Consider the following 23,721-nt stretch of genomic DNA (forward strand, 5'->3'; position numbering starts at 1 on the left):
CTGAATCCTACACTTAATCATTTCCAAATCCCAGGCTATATCTTCTGATCCCTGTTTCGATTTAAAATAAAATTCATTTTCCGGTTTGCTGCATGACTTTTATTTCAGATTTGACTTAGAGATTTATGAACGTGATACAGCTTTTCTTGCTGAACACTTGAACAATCTTGGTCCCTGTGGTGACTTCCACATAGCTGCAAGTGGAAAGAAACACTCACTGCTGTAAAATGATATGACATCCCTACCTCAAAAGCCAAAACAAATTTTTGAAGGTTGAAGTGTTCAGTTGCAGGAGGGATGAAAGCCCAAGGGGATCCAGACCTTGCAGTATTGTGAAAAGTCGATGCCAGTTTTCAATTCATAGCTTCTTAATTGAGAAACAGAGAGAATCTGGGCACACAATGAATCATTCCCTGTATGGGGAAAATGGGAAAGGGGAGAAAGGCAGGTTATTGATTGAATCCACTGTTTCTCCTGTCACCACTCACTTAAATTTGACTCAGAGTAAAATGATTTCTCCTGAAGACAACTGCTCCACGCTGCACCACACAATTTACCACAGAGGATAAATATATAGCAAATGGACAACAGGATTCCAAAGAGTTGAGCACAGAACAGCAGCATGACCCCATGCAGCATGGCATCACTACTGCTACACATCCTGAAGGGGTAATGGCTTAGGCAATGCTGTCTTTTGCACACCCAAAATGTTTGGTACCTCAGCTAACAACACCCTTCACTATGCAAGTGACAAATGAGGCAGAGATGATTTTTTCTACTCACTCTAGTGCCTGGGTACAACTTGAGGCACAAACTGGTCTGGTGCAAAGGCAAATGACAAACCATGATGCTGAGATCCCATGCTCTGGTTGCTTGATTAACCCTAAGGTATTAGGTTTTTTAATGCCTAGAAACACACTGGCTTTTACAGGGACAAATTTATTGAGTGTACAGTTCACATTGACTGTGACTTTCAATAATGTGGGATAAATACACTCAGTGCACCCCATAGGCTTGTTTATTGTGCCATACCAAGATTCCCATGGGAGCACCCCACATCTCCAACCCTCCTAACTTTCCAGTGCAAAGCCTCCACAAAAAAATGTACTCCCACCAAAAAATGTATGCACTACATATAGCATATATCTGTTTAATACACACTGAATTGGAGAAATTATGAAGGTATTTGGAGAACAAAGAATGCAAATGACTTAGAGGCCAAATTACTTTTTAAATGGTATTTGAGGTCTAATATCATGAGGACAGCATAGTAGGGGGCAAGTTTTTGGTTTGTTTTGTGTGCTTTGATATTCAGTGTCAGAAATCATTAAAGGACTCAGTTAACTCAGAACTCTCTAAGACACACATGAAGCCTATCCAAACATTAAGGCACTTCAATGCTATCAAAGATCATACCTCTGTGCACTTGTACTTTTAGCTTGAACTCAGATGTCTTAAAAATGGACAGAAGGAAAAAAATAAATGAGAAATGAAAATTCATTTGAAGGCAAATTGAAGACAAATAGAGAAGATAAATATGTGGGATACAGATCTAAGTTTAGCTAGAAAATACACAACTTTCAGAATATCAGGCATTTCAAAACAATGAAATCAATGTCTAAAGTTAAAAAATAGATGAAATTCCTAAAGATTAATCAAAGTACATCTTCACCGACAAAGCACTTGAAGGTTACATATGTTGAAAATAGGTGTACTTTAGTTTTCAGATCTTGTACTTTACACAAAAATAAAATGGGATATTAATCACTATTCATTGATTATAATATAAAGTGCTCACATTTCAATAAACCAGTTGAAAATTTACCCTTCTTTACAGTTCTGCTTTGCAAAGCACTTCCCAAATAATTAATTTCAAGCAACTTACTTCATTCTACCAGTACCTTCTTGACTATCCAACATTGCTCATATACTCAATTTCCAGAGCATTTCACTTCAAAATGAGAAGAACAGAAGTGTGACTCATTTACACCTAGGAGCAGTGAACCATTTGGCACTTCCTTCATCACAAAGCAAAATCAATGTACTGAAAACCACTCTTGTATTACTTCACCTTATTCACAGTATTGCAAATTACTCTTTTTTCCACATAAAAAAGTAACAAAAATAACGTAAGAGAAAGAATTGATTATTCAGTTTTACATTCCCAAATATTCCATAACCATTAATATTCAGAAAATCTTTTCGTTAGGAAGTAATTCCAGGACTTGATATAAAACTGAAGAAAATAGCCCCATCAATCCTAGATATGTGGATGTCCCCACAACTTTAAAAGTATTTGCTTCATTTTGTATGTGACGAAGGAATATCAAATTAGCCTCTTTTCAATGCAAAGCACTGAGACATGAGTTCTAGAATTCAGGATATTTCAGGTAAGAAACCGAGTCAGTCCAGGCTCCTGGTTTAAAACAGAGATAAACAGACCTGTCCAAAAGACAGTTCACATCTTCAGCTAACTGAGATGTAATCTGAAAATGCTATACTACTCCACTAATTTTACCAGTAATATATTGTAACAAGAGTACTTAGGTTAAGTGTTTTAAGATCATAGGGGATGAATAAAAGCAATACCACATGTTTGTCAGAAGGAGGAAAGATGGTTCAGCATCTTCCAAGACCTAGCCAAGCTCCCCCCTACTGCCAAGATGGACCTTACAAAAATCATGCAAAGTGATCATTTATACCTCATTGGAAAACCCCTCTCAGCATGACTGAATTATTCACTAAAGCACAGAGCAAAAGGCTGTGGCAACAAGGACTGGACAGCTGAGCAGCCTTCCCCTCACAGCTTACCTAGCTCTCAGACACCAAAGAAGTGTTGATCCAGGACTCTCAACATTAAGGGACTCATTTCACATACCACCCTATTTTGCAAAGACTTCTGACTCCTATTCAGCATGTTTTTGAACATGGGAATGGTAACAACAATAGCAATCCAACCCATACATTTTCTTAGCAGTGATGAATAGGTACCCAAATCTGAACGGGTCAAACAAAAATGTCCTGATATTTCTCTTACTTTCTCTGACTACCATTCAAAAATTTTAAGATAAACTAGACCAATGAACAGGGTTGGACTAGTAAAGATTGATACAAAAATGGCAAACATAACTTGATCAAAGAGAGACATATATTTAACAATTTATATATGAGACAACAGGGACAATCTCTGTGATGCATGAGACAAGCAAAGGAAATCTTAGGGGACAGACCAGCCATGGAGGATCAGATGATTTTTCTCAATTACATGGATATAAATCTGAGATAAGTGCCACTGACACAAGTTTCAAACACATATGTTTTAACACAGATCAAAATCTGTCTAGTGTCTAAACTAGATCTGAGCTGATATTCTCTTTGCACTATATTCCCAAGCAATTTGAATGAATTAGTGTTTCAGGCAGGAATTCATATCATCTGTTCATATGTGAAAAGTCCTGACCTTTCTTTACTTGACAAGGATGTGTTACATGCAAGCTGCATTAAGTCCTATTAAGATAAAATCTGAGATTAAGTAAATATAAATATAAATATAAATATAAATATAAATATAAATATAAATATAAATATAAATATATATATATATATATATATATATATATATATATATATATATATATATATCAGGAAAACAAAGAGGAAAAAAATGCTGTAATAACATTAATCAAAACCTGTAGCAAACCCAAGACTTTGTCTCACTGTCTGAAAAAGTTCTCTTTCTTTAAGAGGCTGATCAGTGTAGGATAGCAGCAATTATCCCATCCATACATTGCCTGCCAGCAATGTATGGATGAAGAAAACAGAACTAAAATGAATTTTTAAAGATTACCACCAAAGGCACCTCATAAATACAAAGTACAAACTCTACAGAAGCTGTACTTCTGCTGCTAATGCTGTGGTTCCTGAGGTGGCCTCATTATTTTTCTCTTATACCATAGAAAAGCATTAAGCATCATTATCAAAGATATTTGTACCAAAGTTGTTTTTTAAGTTTTTGGGTTTTAAAAGCAAAGGGAACCAAGATCATACAAAAATATTTCCCAAGAACAGGACGAAGATGTATTTACAGCCCTACTATGAGTGGTATTTTACACTGAGTGTGTCTTTTAATAAAAATATTTTGAAAGGGTCTGAAGACAAAGCAAAAAACCAAACCAGGATCCAGATCATCAGGCATCAAACAGGGTTCTCCAGATGCTATTTGTATTTCAGTAGTTTTGCAGCTGCTACTACTATAACATGAAGTTTGTCTGAAAGATAATGAATTGCTTACTCCAAACATGATGAACAGTGACTCCTTGGTACAGTACCCAATAACATTGGTAATATAAACACAAAGATTTTTAGGTCCCAATAGCACAAATGCAAAGCCAAGCATACCTGAACCCTTCATCTAGGGACTGTCCCTTTTCTTACAAATTTGTACTATGCCTAGAACAAAGAGGAGCTGTGGTTCCCATGTGCCTTTGGATCATAACAACTGCTCAGTAAAAACAAGGGCCGGGCAACACACCAAGAGAGGGCACCTGTTTAACAGCAGGATTTTGTGTTTTACGGGGCTTTGCTTCTGGCTCCTCTGATAAGGGCAAGATGAGTTTCGTGCTTAAAATAGAAATTTCAGATCTTTGCAATGCATCAAGCCATTTTTTGTCCAGTTTTAAAGCACTCAGGCTGAATATCCCTGAATATAAATGAATCCACTGAGAACAAAGTGACTGTTACTCAGAAATAAAATTTTGAAAACAGTTCCTTTAAAACCATGAAAAAAATCTCTTACATAATTTGTATTTATCTGAAGTGTTCCAAGTATTTCAGCTGTCCCTGCCATGTATGAAAACCAGCTCTGGTGGATTAGACTGGCATTTAAACAGGCAGGCTTCCAACAACCTAAGAAAAGAAAATTAATTCAAAAACCACAAAATAGTTTAACTCATACAATCATCCCAACAACCATAGTGCTTACAAGGCTCTTGTACATTATTTTTCAGAGCGCAAAAGATAAACACAGGCTAAAACTTCAGAAAATGCTTGCGTTTTTAAGAAGCCAGAATTTGGGCAGCTCTCCAGTAAAAGAACATAGATATAACTGTTGGATTTGGTACATATAGAAGATTTGTTTTTAATATGTATCAATACCCCTTGAAGTCAATAAAATTTCTTTCCCAGTTAAGATCTTTTTCATTAATATTCATTAAAATAATTTGAACAACTTACATTTTTAGTTTAGTATGATTTTTGTACACGTGAGTTTTTTACCCCATCAGTCTCAGAGACTTTTAACCAAAGGTCTTGTACAGTCTCTACATTTCTTACTCCTCCTTACTTTGGGATGGGATAGCTACTGTCCTTTTTCTTCCCACAGAGACTAAAATGAAGTAATGTCCATGCTGTAAAAGGTCCAACGCTTTGCAAGTCTCTCTAAGGAGATAACTGTATTCTTATTTCTGTCTACTGAGACCAAAACTTTCAGTTTTGAAGAAGGGCAGAAAAATTAATTGTCAGTCATAAATATTTCTTTGCTTAAGCAATTACTTTCAGCAGATCTAGCCCACAGAGATGGTAGGAAGCAAAGGGTAACAGGAGGTGCACAAGTGTACTGGGAAATGTGTGAGAGAGCATGTGAAGCAATGGAAACACTTTACATATTCCAGCATCCTCACCTTCCCCTCATGAGGAAAAAAGCAAACACAGCTTAACTGCATGGTTATTATGTTTGTTATGTACAGCTCTTGAATAGCAGAAAACAGACAACAGTAAATTTCAGACACATCTGTTCCACCTGCAGATTGTTAGATACATCCCATGTTAGCATTTTCCTTATTTTGCACTGATTAGTGTAACAACCTTCACTTAAAAATCAAAATCAGGGAAAAGCAAGGTAATTCCCAATAGGGATTCATTTTTTTTTTAATCTGCTGTCAGAGGTCCATAGGAGAGAGACTCAATTCAGGAAACTACTGGACAATAGATAGAGCATTTGTTTTTTTCTGGTGGACAAAAGATCAAAAAAAACGAAAAAGACAAAAGAGGATGCATTCACTTATAACCATGCAGAAGAGATTAGAACAGTCCCTATGGCCTCCTTTCCCACTTTCTCTGTCACTGAAAATAAACCACTTTTATTTCCGCAACAATCTCTCACTTTCTACTTAGCCATTCAGTGGAAAAAAAACCACACAAGCATTTCAGTTGAAATACCTGTCTGAGATTTTTGGGCATTAGAACAGCAGAGTTTTCACATATTTATGAGTGTCTGAGGTACTGATACTCACACTGATTAATCCATAAAGCTTTCATGAATCAACATTTCTCCAGTTGTATGCTGGCACCAGCTAACACTGTAAAAGTGACACTAGAAATCAGGAAAGCTCTAATAAGCAACAGTTCACATGGAATCCCCATGTGAGGTCCTTACCCCAGAAAGCCAGCTGATTTAAAAATTCTTCTTGCAGATATGCAGACCAAATTCTGTATCATAAGTGCTTTTCAATTATGCCCGAAAAGAAAATCTGCAAAAGAGGAGGGAATAAAATATTTCTATTTCTAACATTTTCATTGCAACTTGTTTGTAGTTAAATTACATGTTCTGTTATGGAAAGTCTTCTAAGATAGTAAGGCATGATCCGAAAATAACATTGGTTTAGGGAGACATAGTAATCAGCTCTCCTCCACCTAATAAGCCTTCCCATCTGCACTCATTGTAGGGAAGGCAAGGACCCTATTTGGAGAGAGCTATTCATTATCATTTAAAACAGAGAAACTTCCACTGCATCAGCTAATGTTTGACTTTCCTTTAGCTACTTTCTCCCACAGTAAATCACACTTTTGCTTCTGATCAGTGCTTTTACCTTTTGCTTCTGAGCAGTCAGTCGTGACTACATCCAACAGCTGCTTCATTAAATGTTGCCTATTTAACTTATTACATTGAAAACACACATCACAGGGCACTCTCCCCTTTTACAATTATGGACAACATTCATGTTCAACGAATAGATAAACCAACAAAAGTATCTTCCAGAATTTTGAAAATATTTACAAATGGGAAATATAGGAAAAGACATATTTTAGACTCAACCTAATACGTATCTTTACATCTGCCAAGGCAAATGCCACATCCAAATAAAAAAACCCCAAAACCCTTAAATTCCCAAAACTGAAAAAGGGTCAATAATGAGAAGAAAGTTAGGAAAGGAAAGCGTAAGCAAGGTAGCGTGAAAACAAAATTTTCAAAACACACTAACACTATCTATCCACTTGGGGCTCCAATAAGAACAGCAAGCTATTTATTCTTAAACTCTCTGACTGAAGGGGTTGATACACTTGCCCGTGCATAGGCATCAAGTACCCTTTCAGATGCTTTTTGGCTTGGCCTTCAGGTGATATGCTAGAAGACCAAAGGTCTCCCATTCATCCTGTGTCATATTTCCCAGTTCTTCACAGAGGTCTTGGATACCCTGAGGGCATCTCACATGATGCTAGACACTTTCATGCAGGCAATGAATTGCAGTCAGTGTCTGATCTTTCAGTGCCATGAGATAGTCTGATTCTCTGCACATGGTCTGTGATTAATTATTTAGACTAGTCCAAAACTGGTCTAAATAATTTGCTTTTTGGAGCCAAGAACAGCAAGTTGCTCAAAGGCTTAATTGTTCTCTTAGTGACAGGAATAACTGAAATGTTACTCCTCATGCTGACTCCTTTGACCAAAACCCATAAAAACTATTACTCACTGCCTTAGGCAGGCCTGAGTTGCTTTAAGTCTTCATTGGAGTCCTCAAATTCTCAAAATACAGAAGTAAGATTCAAGCAGCTTCTTACTCAATTGAAGCATAAATATTTCTTTCTATGATCAGATTGTTTATTTTAATAAGTTTAGTGGGATACCAATTCAGAAAATAAATATTGATCCATGCTATAGAAGTTCATAATGGCCATAAATTAATAATTTTATTAGAGAAGTAGAGTTGGATTTTAATTCATGAGGGTGCTGAGAAGGTGGTCAAATGGAAATGTTAAAATTTTAATATCTCATTAGTGGAAAAACATAGTGTACTGTAAATGTTCAAAAACCCAAGTGTTTCTCTCATTAGTTAAATTTTTTGTGTGGAAGCTTTTCTTCCTAATACCATTAAAGAATAAGGAAAATAGAACAGCGACCCAGTCTCCTGCTGGCATTTTCCTATTATCACTAATCCAGGATACCATTACACAGCTACCTCAAAAGCAATAAAGGAAAGCACATCACTATGTCTGTATCTCTGCACAGTACTCCTCTTCACATGGACTCCGGGTTTCTCTTTAAGGAAATTACCCTTTTCAGCAGGTGTTGGCAAAGAGGTCATTTAAAAGCAAGAAACTTGTCAATTATGAATTATCTTGATGCAGATCAGGAATAAGACCACTTCTCCTTATTCGAAGTGTTTTCAAATTTACCAGCCATAAAATAAGCTCTTTGAAGAGTTTTCCCTTCTCAGGGTGGTGAAGGTGATCAGAAATGACAGAGAAAAGGTCCCTTGCAGAAATGGCATGTCAGCTTTGAACATGCTCATCCTTGTGCGCCCATTTTTAACTTCTAAATTTACTTCATTATCACAAAATTGCCAAGTAACTGTCAATAGACTATTGTTGATATTGGATACCTTAAAAACATTACCTTGATTTTAGTCAGCCTCTCATCTCCATCTGGATATTGACTCTGTGCAGATTTCAAAAATAATGAGCACAGAATCACAGAGCTATCATCAAGGTACAGGTTCTACTCATTTTAGTTTCAGGATACTTAGCAGTAACGAAGGATGCTGGAAGACTGCAGACTCTCTTTCTGTTAATAACAGTGTACCAGAAAAACAAGACCATTTTAAAGCTTAAAAGATGGTTTGATATATTGGATGAAATTACAGTGGCTCTGCTATGTCTGCTATCTGCTATTTTTTTCCTATGCATTTTGACACAAGTAAATAAAAGCATGAAATCAGTGGTAAGGGCTGAATAACAGGATGTACTTAGCAGGGACAAAATAAATTCTGAAATAGTAATATAACTTTTTTTAAAGTTAGGGTCCCTGTGTTTCTTTAAGTGCCACTTTTGCATTTAAAAAATAAGAAAATTGGATAATGAAAATAAATTGCATGGATTTTGTTCTTTTAAAGGGAACAACTAAACAACACACATTACCTCAGTCCTCCCTATGCTAACTGAAAATAATGATTAGAAAAATTGTATGTATATTAATTAGGAAATAACAACTGTTTGACAGAAGATATTAGATAAGCAGAGGGTCTATGACAGACTAAGCTTCAGAGGTAGATATTAATGTAAAATATTTTTTATACTTTGTGTGTAACATAAGACAATTAGATTATCAAAAAAATTCCAACTAACAAAACAAGTGACGGGTGTGCACTACTAAGGAGGCATTTAGGGTTAAATTACATGAAATAGAGAGAAGGTATTGCAAATGCACAGGTAGAGTTTACTTGGCTGGTCATAGCTGTCAGTTATGGGACTGCAGAGAAATGTAGAGTTGTCTGATGGAGACTGCAGAGAATTGTTTATTTTGCTCAATAAACCATTTTATATGCATGGTATCACACAGTACAGAGCATGCATTCATCAGCTAGCAAACTCCCAGCTCTCACAAAACAATTTAACAGGATGCTGCCAACTTGAAATATTGAGAATCTGAAGTCTTGCCCCTCTGCAACCCACCCGAAACAAACAAACAGAGAAAAAAACAAACAAACCCCCACAACTTATTTCTGCCATCTTTTTGCATTTTTTTAATCAGGTTTTCCAATCAAATAAAAATTTTCACTTTTCTATGGCTGTGGGAAAGTTCTATCCATTGGAAAATTGGCTGCATTAATAAAGGGAAAACTAGAAAGAATTAGCCTCTTTTATTTTATCCTTGTTACTTGTAATAAAAAACTTGCTATTCATAGAAAATACAACTAGATGTTTAGAAAGAAGAGTGACTTTTCCTGTGTGTAACTGTTCTTTAAACAGCCTGGTCTAAAGGCCCAGCTGGCAGAAGCATTCACAGGCTTGCCAAATTCTAAACCACAATAAAATTACTAGTAATGCTATCAATTTAGGTACCATTACTTCTGTTGAATGCATCTAACAAAATTACTCTAAAAGCATGTAATTCTTAAAATAGTATTTGTTATTTAAACTTCACAACTTCATTGATGCAAGCAATGGTTGGAGTACATAAAACAGGTTGTCTGGATGTTTAGCCTGAGCAAAAGAAAAAGGAAAACATACCCACTGTGTGAAATTCAAATGTCCCACAGGAACCAAAAGCAGGTAAGAACTGACATTTCAGGGTATTGCACTCTGTATATTAGAGGCATTTAAAATTTACCAAACAAATCTCCATGACCAGAATCTATAGGGTTTTATAAGAATTTTTTGTTTATCTATATTATCTAGCAGATCTGCAGTGCTAGAAAATAAGGAAAGAAGAATATTGGCATGCCATTTTCTCACTGCACAACATAGTGCTTATAAATAACATATATACGCACTGATTATTTCACATAAAATTTTATAGAATTGGAGAGATACATGCCTAGTTCAAGGCACTCATAGATCCAGGTAGCTATCAAACCCCATTTTGATTTCTTTTAGGCTCCTTTCAGTAATGGTAAGAAATTAAATTGGAACAATGTGTAGACTATCATGAGGTTACAACGAAATAATGTATTTCTTTCACTATATTAAAAATACCCTGAGTTAGTTATTCTGAGATATTACAGCTAAAAACCATGTAGAAGACAACTGTAGATTTGTAAAAACCACTTTTTGGGTTGATTTACGCTTTTAACAAGCATTTGTAGCTTTCTTTCTTACTATTATTACCATTTTATTGGCCAATTTTGCTGTGGTTCACAAAATTTGAATCACCTCAGAATCATATTTCACACTCAGCTAACTTTGAATATATCTTAAAAATTTCCCATATGTAAGCAGCATACATTTTAATAGGTGTTTTCAAGCTTTTCACCAGCCATCCATCAGGACAGCCAACCCATCACCACCCACTCCCCTTCAATTTTTCCTTTCTTGTGAGACTGAAATGGCATGTCTATGAAAACATGGTGAGTGTGAACTTGGACAAACCTAGCATTAGAATCTTTTTGTTTGGTTGGTTTTGTCTATTAATAGCTCTGTGAAAGAATTAGAAACACTGCACTGAGTCATCAGGGCAGGGGAGAGGCTGCAGCCCCCAAAGCTGCTCTCAGGGCCCTAGTGCTCAATTGCCAAAAACAGTGATTTGAACCAAACTGACTGCACTTGTGGTGTGGACCTTTGTCCCAGCTTCTCTCTCCCTTCTAGGACAGCTTTTCCCTCATTCTCCCAAGATGAAGTCTGTGGAAGGTATAACCAGCACACATAAAGAACACAAACACTACAATTTTCCCTAACAGTTCTGACTACAAACCTAAGAGGATATATTCTGTATATATGAAATGATCAGAGTTCAGCTTTCTCAATCACAAAAGCAGCCACCCTCACAAAAGCACATTTCTGTATGCTAACTTATTATTGGATAGAGCAATAAGCATCACTACATGATTGTCTCTAAAATTTCCTAAAAACACAGATTAAATTGCAGGGGAAAACACATATATTTCACAAACATTTTAAGGCACCTGAAAATTAAATTATTGATCTTAATCCTGGTTTACTGTCATTTAAAAGCATTATTTATTCTTTCCTTAATATTATAACTTTAACCAGAATATATTTTTGAGTCTAGCTAAACAATAATTCAAAGAGAAAATAGGAACTACAGTTAAGAAGTACCTTCATAGTTCATGAGATAATGAAAAATATTATAATACTTTTCTAATTACCAGACTTGTCAAAACTGTCACCTGTACACTTATTAACATAATTCAATGAGAAAAGCATAGTGTACCAACTTCTCACATTTGACGGCTAAATGAGTTCTTTATGGTTTTACACCTCATAATCATCTCACGAATGTCGCCACACTGAAGCTCTTAAGATGAAGGACAAAGGGACAATTAATATGCAAGACATCATCTACTTTGTATCAAGTAACTGCAACCTCAAACTTCTTCATAGATCTTATCAGGATATAAAAATGGAACTTTTATTTAAACAGAAAATCTTCCATTTCTGAATCTGGTAGTCAGGGCACCATCTGGTCTTTCTTTTTCCCTGTTGCTTTATTGAGCTTTCCCCAGGCTCCTTAGAAACTTCCCAGATGTGTGTTCTCTCCAGTTCCCAGCCCTCTCTCTCCGGGGGGCCTAAAAAGGCCATCATTACAATCAATCTCATCTGCACTAAGCTGGTGGAGGAAAATGAGGGAAGATTACTCAAGAGAGAACGGTGTTGAATGTTATATGATTTCCTATAACCTGCTTTCTGATAAACCTCTTGTTTGCCAGGCATTTGTCAGATGTTCTGTACTTTTTGTCACAAGGGACATCTATCCTAACTCAGTTCTTGAGAAAAATTTATAAGGAAACTGATGCCTGACATTAATTTGTACGTAATGCTAACATTTATGCCCTATCATTGCTATACTCTTTTTGGGCTGCTTACTATTAAATCAACATTACAAAATGCAGAGTTTGGTTTTTTAACCTAATTTACTTTATGTGCCTTTCTCCTAAATTAAATATATGTGACTGCATACAGTTTTCAGAATGAAAGTAAAATATAAAAATATAATTCAAACTGCAGTAGCAAGTGCTAAAATCTGAAGATAAGCTATCCCTTCATCTTGTGATTTGTAGAAACACTACATCATTTCAGATATATATTATGTCATCACCACAGCATTTCTTGCATATAGCCTGTGTTACCATAATCCTAACCAGATTTATCAAACAGAAAAATCTTTAGGTTATCTGATTTCATTCCCCATACTTCAAATGCATTAATATAAACATCTGTCAGGTCAGAATCCTCTGACCTAATTAAAACGTTCTCAAGTTTCTCTTGATATAAATATATCATCTTTACATATGGGGGTAAAGAGAGAATTTAACCTGTACCTAGAAATTTTCTAAATAGCAATCACAGGCAGTCATTTTATGCTGAGAAACTTCTTAGGATATTGTCCTACATTGTAGTTTCTCCAACACCAAAGCAATTTTAAGAAAACACCTGCTCTCTCCAGGCCTGAGGCATGCACCTGCCATTATGCAGTATGACAACTCAATGGTGGGGATTGCTTGTTCAAGTTGAAATCAGATTGCTCTGGAGCTTGACTCCACACAGAATCAGAGCAGCATGATTGAATCAGACCATTGAACTGAGGCAAGGAGGAAGGGGTTTGAATGGGAGCACCTTTACTCCTGGAGAAGTCTGACTAGGGGTTGCACAATGTGTCAGGGAACAACAGTCCTTCAGGGACTTGCTGACTACAGAATACTAGGTGAGCATATAAATTCTGGGTGATGTTTGCAAAGGAGGCTCTATGCATGGGAGTCTGGAGACAAGGACCAGTGAAAGCTGGACATGCAATTCTGAGCTACTGTGGAAATCCCAGCACTAGGGAGAAACATATGCCCTATGCTTATTCTGGTAACTTGAGGTTGCATTTGTCTCACTCACTAAGCAAAGTATAAAAAAAAAAAGGAAAGAAACCACAAAGAGTGCAAAATGAGAACAAGAGGATATCCAGGACTGAGACAGCCTGAAACAGATGAAGGCAGAGGGGAGGCAGGAGGGGAACCACACAGTGAGACTGTCAGAGCTACTGAAGCAATGAAGAAGAAGCAGAAGAGAAAGGGGAAAGACAGGTTTTAATTCCTTCTCAGTAAGCTCTGGCAATCTTCCTGCAATATAGAAATGCCCAAACTAATTTCCAAATGATCAGTCTAGCTTGTCAGTACTATGTAAGGACATGATGATTAGTGAGAACTAATTTATCCTGCTCTTCAGCCTCTATGAAAGTAGACATACCTGAAAGGCATGAATACACACAGTTCTAAATATATTTCATTAAAGTATGAAATAAGGCACAGCTTTAATAAAGCCTGACAAATTTATAAACCACATCACCATGAGCTTATAGGCCAATGAGCTTGACACCCTACATGTCAAGTTATTGCAGAACAGCTAATAAAAAAAATCACTGACATAAAATATTTAATTTTTTAATAGCAATTTAAAATTGATGGATCCCAGAGCTTTTTCTGTGGTCTTTTGGTTTTGGGGTTTTGTTTGGGTTTTTAACATGTTCATTTTGTCAGCTGGATTATTTGCAACTACAGAAGGAAAGAACCTGACCCTCGCTCCAGAGACTCTTACCGGGACTCTCATCTTGATTTGAAGACTCAGAACAGAATATCCAAGTTGAAGAATGTAAGGGTTTTCCTTTCTGTGAAAAGAATGCTTTCGGTAATTTATTCATTGAAGAATTTCCTTATGAATACCCAGCTGTAGTACAGCCAGCTGCTCACATGATACCAAGGAAGTTAGCAGATACTTTTGTAGGAACATTACTAAGCAATTCAAATAGTGGAATCAAAATGCAACTTTCACTAGAGACAATCTTTGCGGAGCTGCTTCTTTGTTAGCTACTAGTGGTTTGTGTTGTAAAGCTGTTCTCTCTCACAAACCCAGGAGGGACCCATTTGTGTCTCTGCTGCGCCAAAAAGCAGGACACATACAGTAAGGCAATAATCAGCAACAGCAAATTTGCTGGTTTTCTTGGTGCACTGTAGAGACCTGGCCACAAGTAAGCTCACATAACACAGACACAATACAGGTGAGCCAACACGGGAATGCTACCATTATTTTCTTATCTCACATTATGGAATACCTTTTTTCTCCTCATCCTATGGTGACAGGCTATAAAGTGGAACATTACCTATATAATTATGTTATTTCACCAGTAGTGTATTCAGTATATAGTAAAGGTGAGAAAAGAGATGGAAAAGCTGTTCTTACAAAAGCACTGATTTTAGACTACAGACTGGGACCTGAGGCCATACTTGAGATCCTGATTTAGATTTTTAAACAGGTGTCAAGATCTTCCAGCTTCACCTGATCTCATAGGATCTGCTCCACTTGGATTAATTTGGAAGAATATAAACTCCTTCAAGGAAAGTTGAGTGCTTTCTCTAGCAAGAAAAAAATGGGGATATGTTTTGTCTGTAAAAATACAAAGATAATGCCACTTTGCTCATCCTCAGAATCCCAGAGAGTTAAAAATTTATCTAATTCAGAACTGACTCCTTTATTTTATATAAAAACAATATGTTAAATTTAAAAATTAAATAAATGAATAAAATGAAACAAAAAAAAATCTGTCAGTCTGAGACGTATCCAAAAAAGATAGCACAAAGGAGTTGATATTGCTCAAGCACCTACACCTTTATAAGAGTAAAGAGCAGCAAGTAATGAAGAGGGGAATTGTCAGGAACACAGATCTCCAGTGAAAGCATTTGAATGGTCCATCCTTGAAAGTTTATCAGAGCAGGAAGTTACTGACCATTCAGCATCATCAGTTTTGCTGAATTTTCAGAGGAAAAGAAAAAAAAAATAAGATACCTCTTGACAGAAGTATTAAGGATCTAGTTACTGAAATTGAAGGGAATAACATCCATATGCAAACTCAAACTTAGGTTAAAAAATCCTTAATCTAGTTTTATGTAGACAGCTGCATTACATGTCAGCTTAAGTTCAGAATTATGCATTTTGTCCTTCACTGGGACAAAAGCAAAGCATTTCACATATTATTGCACTATGTTCCAGGGTCTGTCTTCCAAATATAAGAGTTCAAATTTGGAGCTGTTTTGGTTTTAACTAGTATTTCTCTTTCCTCCGATTTGCTTCCTTTTTTTCTGGTCATAAGTAAAAAGAGAACTTTGAAATCCCAAAAATACTCAAATTTTATCAGAATTTACCCAAAACCTTGCAGCACCATATTTTGAAGACAATATATATAATTAAAACCTTTTAACTGCTATCCCACTATCTTAGTTTTTTACTAGTATATCTGTTAATGTTTATTTAAGTGTGTACAAGGAAAGGTCAAAAACTGCAATCTTTAATTAAAGCAGAGTTGACAAACATTCCATCAATTTGGCTGACAATCCCACTGAGTAGAAAGGAGTTTCTGAGAGAGTTCTCATTTAAATCCTTCTCACAATACAATGTAAATGTACAGGAGATTTTTTTTTTTCTTTTCTCAGATCAGTTCACCAATCCTTAAAGAAGGATCCTTTCTCAGTTCCTGATCCTTTCCCAGATCAGACCAATCTTTAAAGAAGCCTATAATAAGCCAGCAACACTTGCTAGAGTAATTTTTTATCACTTACTAAGATGACAGCACTGACAAGTTTTCAACTCATGAGCACACAAGATACTGAACAGGTTGAGCACAGACAGGATAAAGTCACATTTAAAACACCCATGAGTGTGACAGTTTTAGGTGACATTATATTTTTTTTAGATGTATTTCCATAGGGAAACTTTGGCTTCAGCCAGTAATTGAGACCTGTGTAGGAAGACTTGCAGGACTGTCTCTCCTATGATCCCCAGAGATGACAGTGTGCACAGAGCTTCCATGGGAAGTTCACAAAGCCACTGCTGTCCTAACTCTGAAAATCCTCCACACAGCAAGCAAGAATTATACCTCACACCTTGAGACAGGAATGTAACTTATCAAGAACAAAGCAAAATAATGCAATACTAATCAAAACAATAAAGTTTTACATAATTTTCTTTAATAACTTAAGAATTTGATCACAAAATCATATCTCAGTGTGATGCCCTTCCAAGCAAAATGTGGCACATCTTCAAAACACAGTACATTTATAATGGAAGCCAGTTTACAACCTGAACTGTTCTGAAACTAGTATTATTTTCTACATCTTTGGTATGAAAATTATGTTCCAAATCCTATTCTTTTGACATTAGTATCAGAAGCAATAATTATTGCAGTTTTGCACCCATTTAATAAACCTGCCTCTGAAAACTGCTCCTTGTATGAGACTGTCTGAGTCTACCAATGTTCATATTTGTGATGTAGCATGATAGCGCTGGCCTGAGAGCAGAAGACAAAGACATATTGCATAATATGCTCTTTTTTTCCCAGTACATACTTTTAAATGTATAGCTGGATGATTTAACACTATGATAATCTTATTCTTATTAATGCAGCAATCACAGTTGCAATCTCAATTTATGAGACTCATTCATTCACATCCATCAAGCTGCTAAGTCTTTGATTGCCACAGTGTTTTCTAAAAGAAATGTATTCAGAGTAATTTTAAATTTTAATGCCAAAGTATATTGCATTAGAAACCTCTCCAAAATACATCATTTTCTTCTCAGTCAGTTTAAAATTGATTACTCATTATACATTTTCCTTTGGTTGGCACAATCCACAAAACATTTCTACTGACACATTCAGCTCTCAAGCAATTGAGATCCACCATGTTTCTAACACCATGCTTTTCCTGACTACTACTAGATACTCCTACCCATGCAAAACACAGAGTTAAAAAGTGGGGCTTGTTTAAATAAAAAATTCATTTGGATTTTTCTCCAGAATACGACACTGATGATAGTCAAAAGGACATGTGTTTTGATCACAATCAAAACAGTTTTTTAAAAATTTTTCTGCTGATCATTGATCATCCAGTTCAAAACCGTGCTTCTTTCTCTTAACCCACAGTATCAAAGCTGGCAATGTATATCCCAATTTGTAAAGCATTTAAGGACATGCTTTTCTTTGTGTATGCAGAAAAAGCACTTTCCTAGGTAGAAAATAAGGACATTCATAAAAATGAAAACATTCCCCAGATGAGTAGTGAGAAAGTTAGTGGCTACACTGCTAAAATGCAGTCAACAGAAGCACATGCTAAAAGTAATTGATTTATACACATTGTTAAATCAGAGCCTGAATTACAATTGCAGAGCCAATTTCCATCTCCTCAGTACTACAATTAATATTGTCAGGCAGCAAGGACTTACTAAAGGGTCTCTGATCCCTTTACTAGCTGCATTTAGTGTGGTCCATTGCTCATGCTCAAGTGATAAAAGTCATTTATCTGAACAGAATATCACATATACCATCATTGCACTGAACCCAAATGTAGAACTATAAAACCATAGCAAAGTTTTTGTTAGAAGGGGCTTTAAAGATCATCTAATTCCAACCCCCCTACCTTGGACAGGGATGTCTTTCACTAGACTAGGTTCAGTACCAACACATGGAACATAATTTGTGCTAGAAGGCAGCCATATCAGCACACAAGAGATGCAAAAATGCAAAGAAACCATTTGAAGCCATTGATTTCTGAAATAAAGAAGATCTGTTGAGGATCCCCAATGTGACCACTGATCAGAGTCACATGAAAGCATGGATTGGAGACCTGCTGATTCACTGCACATATCACACAATACTTTTGTCTGCCAGGACTAACTGATTTGCAACCATGTATATTTTATTGCAATACAGAGTTTAGGATTTCAAGATCTATCCAAAATGGTCAGAAAACCAGACAGAGCTGCTGTATCTAAGCATGCTTTTCTTTGCAGAGACAGCAGAACAGGCAGTTCAGCCAATGTCAAGAAATAATGCCTCGCTGCCACCTAGGGGCAATCCAGACATTCCCTTTCTTACCATCATAAAACGTTTTCTGATTCTTCTGCTCAAAATGCAGATATTCTCTATTGAGTTACAAGGATAAAGTAGATTAATCTCAAGTTTGTTAAGCAGGCAATGAAGTAAATCAATGCTCTATGGAAAATGAGCATTAGTTAACACTCAGTCAAATATCCAGCTCCTTCTATTACCAACAATGTTGTAACTAAGCCCAAAGACCGTGTCATCCTGTGTGGCATTGTGTTCTTAAAGATTTGTTATTATTGGTTGTGTTCGTTGTTTTGTGTTAAGAAAATGGTTTGGTCCTTGGTTCCCCCCATGTTCTCCCCTCACGATGGTTTGTCCCAGGTTGTTTGTTACTTTCTTTTCCCGCCACTTGCCTGCCCATCAAACCCAGCGATCCTTCCCTCCTCCCTCCCTGCCCTTATAAGTCCTCTCCCCTCCCAGTGGTGCCACCTACTCCCCTTGTCAGTTACTGTAACCACCCCCCTTTTGTTCGAGATTTTTCGATGTCAGTCATCCTTACTGTGCTGTATGATTTGCCTCCAGGGCTTTTCCCCTCCTATGTATGATCCCCATTGCTTCAGGTATGTTGTCCATTCCTCCCCTGCCCTTTCCTTATTGGCTACCCTGAGTGTCCTCCTTCCACGCCCACTCCCTTTTTCAGTTCCTCCCCGAGCCTGTCTCGCTTGTCACTTGCCGCTGAACCCGTTGAGGAATAAGTCCTCCTTGACAGCCACGCAAGTGTCCTCTCTTTCTTCCTTTACCTTGGACTCCTCGTGGTGTCATCCTCGCCTGTGCCCCCCACGCCACAGACGGCACCACCACCTGAGGTCCTCTAAGAGATCCTGGGGGTGGCAAATCTTGTGGCTGCCTCCGGCCAAGCTTGGGGAGCAGCTAGCCGGGACTGACTTGCTCCCGTGGCCACAGGGAAGGACCACAATCCTGCCCTGCAGGGATCTCCTTCAGATGTAAAAAATCTGAGGTAAATGTAAGCATGTACATTTTATAATTTACAGGTAAAATTTTGATTAAAGAGTATCAAATATGCAAAATCACATCGAGGAGGACAGTCTGAAACCAGTGATACAGATCCCATCCATTAGTCTTTAATAAAAGGACAAGAAATACTTGAAAGAAGTCTCCAGAATTTTGTTTTCACTATTGCTACATTAAAATGCTTGTTGGCTTCTGGAGTGTTGAAGTGTTGCTTGAGAAAATAATTTAAACACACAAAGAAAGTCTAGACATGTATAAGTAAAAGTCTCTCTTCATTTTTTTTTATAACTTTCATTAACATTATCATTTTAGCTGAAGTTTTCCATGGTAGGTCTCTGCACAGACTAATGGATTTGGGGAATTTTTGTTTTTAATATTCAGCTTTCCTCTTTTGATGTAGTTAAGTAAACAATTTGTAAAGAAACTTGAGAGAGTTTCCAGGAGGTGATGGCGGAAAGATCCTAAAAACCTATTAGTTTAGTTACTACACTGAAAAATTCTAGTACTTACTAAACTTCAAATTTAAATTCAAAGCTTTAAATTTTCTAGGGAGTCATCACTCACCTTGTCTTATCTTTTGAAAGACTTGAATTCACCTACACCTAGCCAGGTTCTACAGCCATGAAATAAGCTGTCACTTGGATATGTCCAGCAGAAATTTTCAAAGAGCTCAGCAGTTCAGCTCTGCAAAGAGTCTGCCTAGGATGAGTGTCTAAGCTCCTAGAAACCAAAAATAAAGGACTGCATTCACAGACCATTGTCATTATGCATTTTCCAGCCAGTTCAAGAAGGATGTTCCCTCTAACTATCAAAGAGGTTATTCAAGGGATACTGGAAACCAACCAAGAGTAGAATTACTAGGAAGACTATTCTGAAGTGTCTCAGCTACTCCATTTTCTTTTTCTCCCATTTTTTTTATTCCTTTTTTTTTTTTTTTTTAATCTCCCAGGGTTTTTTTTTCCTTGCTTAAAAAAAAAAATCATCATAAGTTCTCCTTAAGAGTTTAATCCCTGTTTGAAACAGACAAGAATCTGCAGCAAATTTCAGAGACCACATTGATTTATTCAGGACACTATGATTATACTGGAACAAGTACAAGTTCAGTGCAGTCATTATACAGGAACTGCATCCATTCTGCATGTGACATTGAGCTTATTTATTAGCTACTCAGTTTGTCCCTTTTTAGTGACCATGTAAAATGGAAGACATGGATGTATCTCAGTTCGAATTCTGTCCTAGAGAGAAGAAGAAATACAAAGCACATGGAAAAGAGAGGAAAACATCCTCCATGAGAAGAGGGCTAAGTGCAAGATAGGAATGATGGTTGTGACTGAACTGCAGCCTCTTCATTACAGTATGCTTTGAATACCATCTAACTTTATTACTGGCTGGGAATACCCAAGCTGCATGACAGTCTCATAAAAAATATCCTTCTCATTAAATATATTATTTTCACAGCGCTGAAAATACACAAAACACTGTCTTTTTTGCACGGGGAGCTTGAAATGACAGTTCCTCACTGCTGTCAGGAGAACTGTAGTTGCATTTACTCTCTATTTTCAGGCAGGCTGGTGAAGACTTAAGGTCTCTGCTTTCTTTACTAGATATTTTTAATCATATGTGCCTAAGCAACCAGCAAGACAGACCAACATTTTGTTCACTACCTTAGCCTACCCAAAAGAGAGCTGTGACTGCATTTACTGGCTGGTTATTCAGCTACTGATGTGAAAGGCTTTTGACTTTCTGTCTGCAGAAGATGATTCAGCTGACCATAGCTTTCTGGCTGGACAGTCTAGAAAACAAAGGTGTGCTCTCTGGCACATCTTAAAACATGAGACACGGAATACAGACCAGACAGCTACAAAAAGAAAGGGAAAAAAAGCAACAAAAAAAAGCACCATTGCATTCAAATACCAAACAGACAGAAAAAGATTGGATAGAGTACCAGCCAGAAAGATGCTCTGAACTGTGAAAAAGGAAATTATTTTTCATTGTTTGTTTCACACTGTGTTCAGGACAACAGAAAATTCCTTCTTTGAAATGATCAGCATTACGTGAAAGAAATATGATTCCATTATCAGTTTATTCCCCTCTTGAGAAGAACCCATAAGCTTCTCTAAAATTGACTGTTTGGGTCAGAAGTATGAGGTCATTCTGTTCTCTGGCATAGACATTATTGCTTCATAAAGAGGAATTTCAGTGGCAGGATTATCTATTTATCAATATGTCTTAATACTTGGCATTATCATTGACTTTCTCTCCTGGGGCTTACCTTCTACAACAGATTTAACAGATTTGATTGTTCACCCCCATATTATACATTATTTTAAGAACTGAATTCAACTGAAACTGCCTCAGCTGTAGTTTCAGATACTTAAGACAATCAGTAGAAAAGTTACTCTATTTTGTCAGAGCTTTTCTCAAATTCCTTTAGTGGTACCCTGAGATGGCAATGGTTCAGTGACTCTAGGGCTGAGAAGTGAGAGGTGGCAAAAAATCCTCTTGTAAAGTGTTTATACTTATTCCCTGACTTCATAGGACTGGAACTGCTGCCAGCTGTTAGAAGTGTTTAGTTCTTCTTGGGTTACTAAAAGTACTTAAGAAAACTGTTTCTCACTCTTCATTCTGAAAAAAAAAGAAGAAAACAAAAAAGAAGAAAAAAACCCCACAGATTTGGATGATACTAGTATCCAGAAGCTCACATTCTCTAGCTGGCAGTGATACCACTGCTTCCTCCCTCTGCACTACCCCAGCTGCTGTGTACTTGTATCACTCATATCAGTTGAACCAGCCACAGCATTTGTTGGGCCTTCCATGCAGGAGAAGCTGGAGCATTAATCTAGCAGAAAATTAGCTAAAAAAAAAAACCAAACTAAAACTCAAAAAAACCAAGGAGGTAGGGAGTGTTTTATCTTTATCTTGGCTTATGGAACTCAGCTGGCTCTCATAAATGTCTGACAGGCACCAAAGCTGGCATGAGAGAAGGGCAGAACTGTGGAGCCAAGAAGCAGTGAAAAGGCAGAAGCAAAGAAATAGAGTGAAAACAATTTTTTAAATACAAAAAAGGTTAAGGTTTCCTAAGTCTAGATCCTAAATCTCATGCTCACATGACCCTTTTTCTACAGCAGATTTTCCTAATCCAGCAGGCATATTAGTACGTGTCCAGTTACCTCATCCTTGCATATCTGACAACCAAATACAGTTACTTGGCATGAAAAGATTTGGTTATATTTCTGGCATTCACTCCAAAGACATGCCAGTATTTCAGAATAACGCTTTATCTCCAATTCAGTGCTCTTCAGAGAAGCAGGAAGATGACATGAATTCAGTTTATTATCAGTACGGATCATGAAATTGGTTCCATTTCCATAGCTGCAGAAAAATCAAGGTAACCTACATGCCATGATGCTATTACATCAAAAGAAAATTTCTCAATAAGCCTGCATAGAAAAGAATCGTATTTAGTAATGGTAATTGCAAATGTTAATGAAATCATTTGTTCTCAGACACCATATGAATGTGTGAAAGTTGATAATGGCATTGAGATACAACTGCTAATCATTGCAAGGTCCTTTTCATTGTAGTAATAAGCCATTTGCTATCAACTGTTTCCCTAGTTATTTCTGGTCCACTATTATTTTCAAAATAACTCTCCTACTGTTTTTCTTATTCAAAAAAATTCCCCTTAGATTCCTATTACATTGAATGGTAACCATGGAATAAAAGTAAAAGACAAGATATGGAGTGATTTGCAAAGAGAAATTAAGTCCTGGTCATTGCTCAGGGTAGCTGTGACAGCAATATGTGGGCGATAAAAACTGATTTATAAAATTAACTGATCATTAGACACTAATATGCTATCAAGTTTAACGGACTTTTTTTTTTCTTTGGAGTATTTTCTTTGAGGCAACGTACAGATGTCAGAGCTTCAGCGGATCTTGATTTTTTTGGCAGGGAAAAACAAAACAATCTGCAGTTCACTGAATATTTTCCAACATATTCCCACTTGCCACAGCGGTAGTAGACATTCTGGAGAAACTCCAGCTGAAGCTAAAACCAAGCAGTTCTTGGCATTGCAAAAATTATTTTGATACTGTCAA

General features: G+C 36.8%; 1 long non-coding RNA gene across 1 annotated transcript in view; it reads right to left on the reverse strand.

The window, feature by feature from the left end:
• The window catches only part of LOC132326919 (uncharacterized), a 30,688-nt gene that overhangs the window by 5,123 nt on the left and 1,844 nt on the right, over nt 1-23,721 (reverse strand). The window contains exons 2-3 of the long non-coding RNA XR_009486368.1: nt 6,434-6,527; nt 246-413 (exon numbers count right to left, since the gene is read on the reverse strand). This is a non-coding gene — a long non-coding RNA (uncharacterized LOC132326919). The remainder of the gene's footprint in view (nt 1-245; nt 414-6,433; nt 6,528-23,721) is intronic.

The sequence above is a fragment of the Haemorhous mexicanus genome, chromosome 4 (assembly GCF_027477595.1).
Source record: "Haemorhous mexicanus isolate bHaeMex1 chromosome 4, bHaeMex1.pri, whole genome shotgun sequence".
Classification (NCBI taxonomy): domain Eukaryota; kingdom Metazoa; phylum Chordata; class Aves; order Passeriformes; family Fringillidae; genus Haemorhous; species Haemorhous mexicanus.